This window comes from Macaca fascicularis, chromosome 3 (assembly GCF_037993035.2).
Source record: "Macaca fascicularis isolate 582-1 chromosome 3, T2T-MFA8v1.1".
Classification (NCBI taxonomy): Eukaryota; Metazoa; Chordata; class Mammalia; order Primates; family Cercopithecidae; genus Macaca; species Macaca fascicularis.
This window is the reverse complement of record NC_088377.1, coordinates 24,749,698-24,757,082: the sequence shown is the minus strand read 5'-3', so window position 1 is coordinate 24,757,082 and position 7,385 is coordinate 24,749,698.

Genomic DNA, 7,385 nt, shown 5'->3' with positions numbered 1-7,385 from the left:
GAAAGCTCAGATTTTTCAAGAGGACATAGACCTAAAAATGTAGAACATTCAAAAGGATTTATCAGTAAATTTAGGGTCATAAAACTGAGTTTAGAAACCTTTCAGGATACAAGATCACTATAAAGAAATTCTACTATGTTTCTATAAACAACTTGGCAGTGTAAATAGATATATATTTTAATTTCAGGAAAATATATCAAATATTCAACAAAATGGAAAAATATTCAACAAAATGTGAAAGGCACATGTAACAAAATTGTAAAGCTGAGGAAAATTAGAAAATGTAAATATGGTTAACAAGAAAGACATCATGTATACAGATAGAAAGACCTAGAATGATGCATATTGTCCCCAAATTAATCTAAGAGTCAAATCATTCTTAACCAAAACTCTAACAAGTAGATTGTAAAACATATATGTGAAGAAAAGAAGTAAGAATGACCAAAATACATTTAAAGAGGAGAAAACATATATTTGCTCCTCCAAATATCAGAAATTATTATAAATCTGAAGTAATTAACATTGCATAAATTAAGATATGGATAAATGAAATAAATCATTAACTAGACAACAAGACGAACTACTTTTTAAAAATTGGTACTGAGTTATTCACTATTCATATATAGAAAAAATAAAACTTGACAGCTATTTTCTGTCTGCACAAAATTATATTCTAAGTGAATTGTGTGTTCAAATTCACATCTAAGTTGTATATCTAAATTGTATATCATAATCAGTAAAAATATATTTTTGCCCTGTAGATAGTTTTTTAAAATGGTAGGCATGAAAGCACTTATCAAAAATGTAGTGATGAGTGAACTAAACTATCAATACTAAAAACATCATCAAAAAACCAAGAAGATAGTAAAAACAAAAACCATTTTTTGAATATATATTAACAACTTACATAATTAAAATATTATCAATACAATACACAGATATACCACTGTATATGTAAAATAAGTGAAAATCAACAAGAGATCTCATCCACTACATTTAAAAAGAAAATATTTTAAAGTCTAATACAAAAAGGGCCTCGCCCTAGTTACTTATCAGGAAATCAAACTTTAAAAAATGCTATGGACCTACAATTAGGCATAAAATTACAAAGATTTAAAAATTAAATAATTTATGAGAATGTGGATCAATAGATCTTTGATGAAACAGTAAATTAAATTACTATAACTACTTTGTAAAAATCTCTAAAAAGCTTAGGAATATCTACTGAAATTGAACAAATCTATATTCATAAAAGTATGCTCATCTGCACCAAAAAATATGTATAAGGAAGTTCTGTGTAACTTAATTATTATGACTAAAATCTGGAAACAACACAAATATCTTTGCATGATACAATGCGAAAGTAAATTAGATCTATATTAGGAATCAATTTAAAAATTAATGTAAAAACTCAATGGAGCAAGTTCCCATTAAAACATTTTATTTTTTTAAAAAGTAAACTGGGATAAATCACACAATGGAATCATATTTACCAATAAATAATAATGAAGTGCTACAAACTGTTTACAAAGATAAATCTTACCTGTACAATTGAATCAAAGAAGTCAGGCACAAAGAAGCACAAGTTTTAGGCTTTCTTTGAGGTAACATTTACCAGCATGCAAAAGCAAACTGTAAAGCAGTTTTCATGAACACGTGTTCAGTATTGCCTTAATATTTTTTGGTGGGAGTGGGAAATGCTGAATTCACTTTCTCTTTATTGACCTATAGCTTCACATGTGTTTATGAACCCTTAAAAATAACAAATGATAATTGAAAATAATCATGTACTGTTTAACTGAGGATAAACACAGTTTTGAATTATTCTTTTTAACTCCATGATTTATAGGTTTATTAACCCATTAATTGTTCTCTAATTAATTGATTAATTAATTAATTATCTAATTAATTATTTATCAAACACTTAATAGTATGTTTAAGGTAAATTTTGTTCCAAAAACCTTTAATAGGCAACCAGTCCAATAGGCTAGAGAGAAAAGCCAATGTTTACAAAATAATGCATACTTTGATTAAATAATTGATTCTTTCATACCAAAAATATTTTTTGAATTACTACAAAATGCATCACATGTATGTTGTTGGAAAGCAATGGATTTTATAAAGTGGGAGCAAACAGAGAAAATACTAAAAGCGGTGAGAATATAGGAAGAGGAATCAATTAGAAGTTCAAGGATGCCTGTGGCTTTCATGGGGTCTTAAGCTAATCTGATTGAGAGGAAGGGCTATTTAAGATAAAATGCCAAATTACCTCTATATGTACATAGTTATTTCAAGTAGGGAAAAGAAAAATTAAAAAACCTTTAAATGTTGATGCGTACTACAGATATTATGAAATTTTTCAAAGTGATACACTCTTTATATGAATTAACTTAGCAGTTACTACTCTGTAATATTGTTTTCGTTTCATCTAGCTGTGTTTTCCTTGAATGACTCATCATGTGACATTTCTCTACAGAGAAAAGTGAAAGACATTTTTGTCTTTTAATTATTACAATCAACATTTGTTTTGCTTTGTTTTTGTTTTATTCTGTTTACTTATTTTTTCAAGTTTTTGTTTGTTTATTTGTTTGTTTGAGATGGAGTCTCCTTCTGTCACCAGGCTGGAGTGCAGTGGCATGATCTTGGCTCACTGCAATCTCTGCCTCCAAGTTCGAGCGATTCCCATGCTTCAGCCTCCCTAGTAGCTGAGATTACAGGTGCACCACGCCCGGCTAATTTTTTGTATTTTAGTAGAGACGAGGTTTCACCATGTTGGCCAGGATGGTCGTGATCTCCTGACCTCGTGATCTGCCCGCCTCGGTCTCCCAAAGTGCTGGGATTATAGGCATGAGCCACCACACCTGGCCTATTTTTTCAAGTTTTGTTTTGGATTCAGAGGGTACATGTGTAGGTTTGTTACATGGGTATATTGTGTGTTGCTGACATCTGGGGAATGGATGATCCTGTCACTCAGGTAATGGGCATGGTGCCCAATAGGTAATTTTCAACCCTCATCTCTCTCTCTCCCCAGTTAGTAGTGCCCAGTTTCTATTGTTTCCATCTTTATGTTCATGTACTCATTGTTTAGCTCCTGTCTATAAGGGAGAACATGTGGTACTTGCTTGTCTGTTCTTGCACTAATTTACTTAAGCAAATACCACGTGTTCTTGCTTATAAGCAGGAGCTAAACACTGAGTAGAGGATGGCCTCCAGTTCCATCCATGTTGCTGCAAAGGACATGATTTCATTCTTTTTTATGGCTGTGTAGTATTCCATGGTGTATAGGTACATCATTTTCATTATCTTTTTATTTTATATATTTTTTTGAGATAGAGTTACACATCCTTGTTGCCCCTGATGGAGTACAATGGTGCTATCTTGGCTCACTGCAACCTCCGCCTCCCAGGTTCAGGTGATTCTCCTGCCTCAGCCTCCCAAGTAGCTGGGAATACAGGCGTGCACCACCACACCCTTAGCTAATTTTTTTTGTATTTTTAGTAGAGATGGTGTTTCACCATGTTGGTTAGGCTGGTCTCAAACTCTTGACCTCAGATGATCCATCCGTCTCAGCCTCCCAAAGTGCTGGGATTACAGGCATGAGCCACCGCACCCAGCCTCACATTTCATTATCTAATCCACCATTGATGAGCACCTAAGCTAATGCCATATCCTTGCTATTGTGAATAGCACTGTGATGAAAATAGAAGTGCAAGTGTCTTTTTGGTAGAACAATTCATTTTCCTTTGGGTAGGTAGCCAGGAATTCCTGGACCCAACGGTAGTTCCATTTTAACATCTTTGAGAAATCTTCAAACGGCTTTCCACGGTGCCTGAACTGATTTGTATTTCTGCCAGCAGTGTATGTGTTCCTTTTACTCCACATCCTTGATAATAATTATGATGTTATTTAACCTTTAAAATAGTCTTATGTTAAAATATTATTATAATATCATTTGTATTTTTATATCATAAAAATGTATGACATGAAAGGTTAATTAACCTGCCCCTGACAATCCCTAAGTGGTAGAGTCCAAATTTTAATTCAGGCATTTGCTTCAGTATCTGCACTCTTAAACACTGCGCTCAACTCTCATCACTACAAGATACTGTATTAAAGTTATGAGAACATAAATCATGATCCCACCAGAGCTTATTTTTCACCATCTTATCGGCTGCTAAATCTCATAGGGGCTTCCTCTTTGGAGATTTGTCTTCTGCTGAAAGGAGCCGTCTCTCCAGCAGTGAATTTCCAATCCCACCTGTAGCCCTCAGTCAATGGCTGCCTGATGTACGGTCGCAAAAGGCTGGCCCAGGCCCTCAACAGGGATAACCTCCAAGTAAGGTTTATGCTCCATAGTAGCCCGTCTGTTGATACAGCCAAGGCTAGGTTTTACCTGAGACCAGATCCCTGCTCAGCTGTCTCACTCTTCCCGATTTTTCTTCACATTCTCTCTTATAGTCTGAGGAGCACACCTCCAACAAATCGTGTGCACTTGGATCCTTCACTTAGACTCTACTTTTATGGAACCTGATCTAAAACATTTTTCATTCTTATTGCACATCTTTAAAATGCAAAAAACTACCTAGAAAGTTGACATTTGTAAAAATAAATGAAGTCAACTGCAGACATTTTCATATGTATAAATTTCTGTATTTACTGATTTCTATATTTCCTTCTTACAATCAGAAAATAGATTGTGAAGAACAGAAAATAAAGTCTCTTTTCTGATCATGTTGGGTTTTCTTCTACTAACTATTGTTTATTGAATCTTCTTAACCATTTTATATCTACTCCTTTAATCATCAGAACCTAATATTTCAATAATCTTTATAATTAGTTATTAGATATCATTATAATTTAGACAAGAGAGTTGGAAGAGATATATTAATTAACTTATTATCTGTCTGACAGTGGGCAAGTGGTGGATAGGGAAGTCTAAGATTATGTTAGCTGGGCATGGTGGTGTGCACCCTTATTCCCAGCCACTCAGGAGGCAGAGGAGGGAGGATCGCTTGAGCCTAGAAGGAGGAGGTTGCAGTGAGCCAAGATCACACCACTTTACTCCAGCTTGGATGACACAGTGAGACCTTATCTTTAAAAAGAAGAAAGTCAAAGCTTATGTTTTAAATGTAATATATTGGCCCTGATAACAAATTGATCACTTTGCTTTGTTCCTCCTTGAAAAGAAAATCTATAAAGAAGGTATCAATTAGATAAGTTCCTTAAAAGATATTAAACCACTCCATCAAATTACAAACTCTCAGGAATAATCAGTTCCTCATAGAACTAGCTAATCAGTTTTATTGATTATTGAACTGAATTGACCAATTTAAATAGTTGATTTGACTTCACGTAAAGTATATCTTTGAAGAACAATAATAAATCCCAGGTTTAATGGGAGAGGTGTCAAACTATATTAGGGTCAGATTTGGAAACTGACATATACACAGAGGTATACATACACATGATTTTCAAATTGACATTTTTGCCTTCTCTTATGATTAATTTTTCAATATTAATACTTTAAAAATGCATATTTAATGTAAGACTTTTACTTTTTGCTTGCCTACAGGGTTGTTTTATAAAAATAACTGGCTGAATGAAAAACCTTATGTCTGAGACCATTGATGTGGGCAATGGATAAGAAGACCTTGAGAACTTAGTGACAGGTAGTAAGTCTGACTTGGCAAAGAAAAATAAAATGTAAGAACTTCTGAAAACATAAAATGCTTTATTAAATATTGTTGACTAAAGAAAAACAATAGACTTTTAAAGAATTAAAGTTGATTTTATTCAGAAGTCTTACTGAGAACTATAGACTGAGGCCTGCAGCCTGGAACTGTTACCGGAAAGGGGTCTCAAGTCACACCCCAAGAGAGGGTTTGTGGATATTACAAAAGGAAGAATTCAAGGTGAATCCATAGAGTAAAGTGACAGCTAGTTTATTAAGAAAGTAGAGGAACAAAATAATGGCTACTCCATAGGCAGAGCAGCCCCGAGAGCTGCTGGTTGCCCATTTTTATGGTTATTTCTTGATTATATGCGAAACAAGGAGTGGATTATTCATGCCTTCTTTTTTTCAGACTGTATAGCGTAAATTCCTGATGTTGCCATGGCATTTGTAAACTGTCATGGCACTTGTGGGAGTGTAATAGTGAGGGCCACCGGAGGGCACTCTCATTGCCATCTTGGTTTTGGTGGGTTTAGGCCAGCTTCTTTACTGCAACCTGTTGTATTAGCAGGATCTTTATGACCTGTATCTTGTGTGCACCTCCTATCTTATTCTGTGACTTAGAATGCCTTAATCATTTGCAGCTCAGTAGGTCTCAGTCTCATTTTACCCAGCCCCTATTCAAGATGGAGTTGCTTTGGTTCAACCGCCTCTGACAGAACCAGCCCATTAGAGAGGTTCTTTTGAACTGCTCCTAGGCTGTAGGCCTCAAGAATAATTCTCAGGATGACTTCCAGATAAAACTAGCTTTCTTTCTTTCTTTGTTTTGTTTTGTTTTTGTGGGCCACGTTTTATTTGTTCTTTTTAACCAAACAGGATAACCAAAGATACAGACTATTCAATACAATGAAATAGACAAAACCAATTATAAGAGACTGTGATACCACTTGCTACATTTAACCTTATTTTATTCATGCTTGCCTTGGGATGGGGAATAGACCATTCAGTAAAAACATACAGTAAAATCAAAATGTCTTATCATGTACAACTTTTAAACTACAATAATGATGTACCTTAATTATTTCCACACACACAAGTTTAACATTAATTTTTTTAATAAACACAAGACTTCTTGGAGTAATTTACAATAAAGTAATTCCTAATTTTTCTTTACAGATAAATCAAGCACTTACACAATACAAATTCCTATGTACAGTGATCATTTACTTAAAATAAACACTTAAGTAAATTAAATACACAGACATGCTTAAGATACGCTGACATTATATATTCAGTTAGGTAGGAAACAAACCGTAGTGCCAAATGGAATAAGTGTATTTACAAATATATTTTTAAAACTAAGTTACTTTTTTTAACTTAAATACAGAAAATATACTGATTTGCTAAAATAAATGTGATATATTAACACTTCACTATAAAGAATGCATATCGGAACATTGATAAACAGCAAATGAGTCTTATTAAGAATAGTTTACTACAGTAAATGTTGGCTAAATAAATGTGCATATTGTGAAGCACTGTGAGTGGTATATGTTTTGCCACATACTTTTATTATCTTGAGCTAGATAACACATGTGTACCCAATTTGGCAGTCATTTTCCATTGCTACTAGTGTCATATGTTTTAAGAAATGTGTACAGTGTGAAAAACTTAAAAATATTCATGAATAAAAAATGTTTTAGAAAAAAATAGA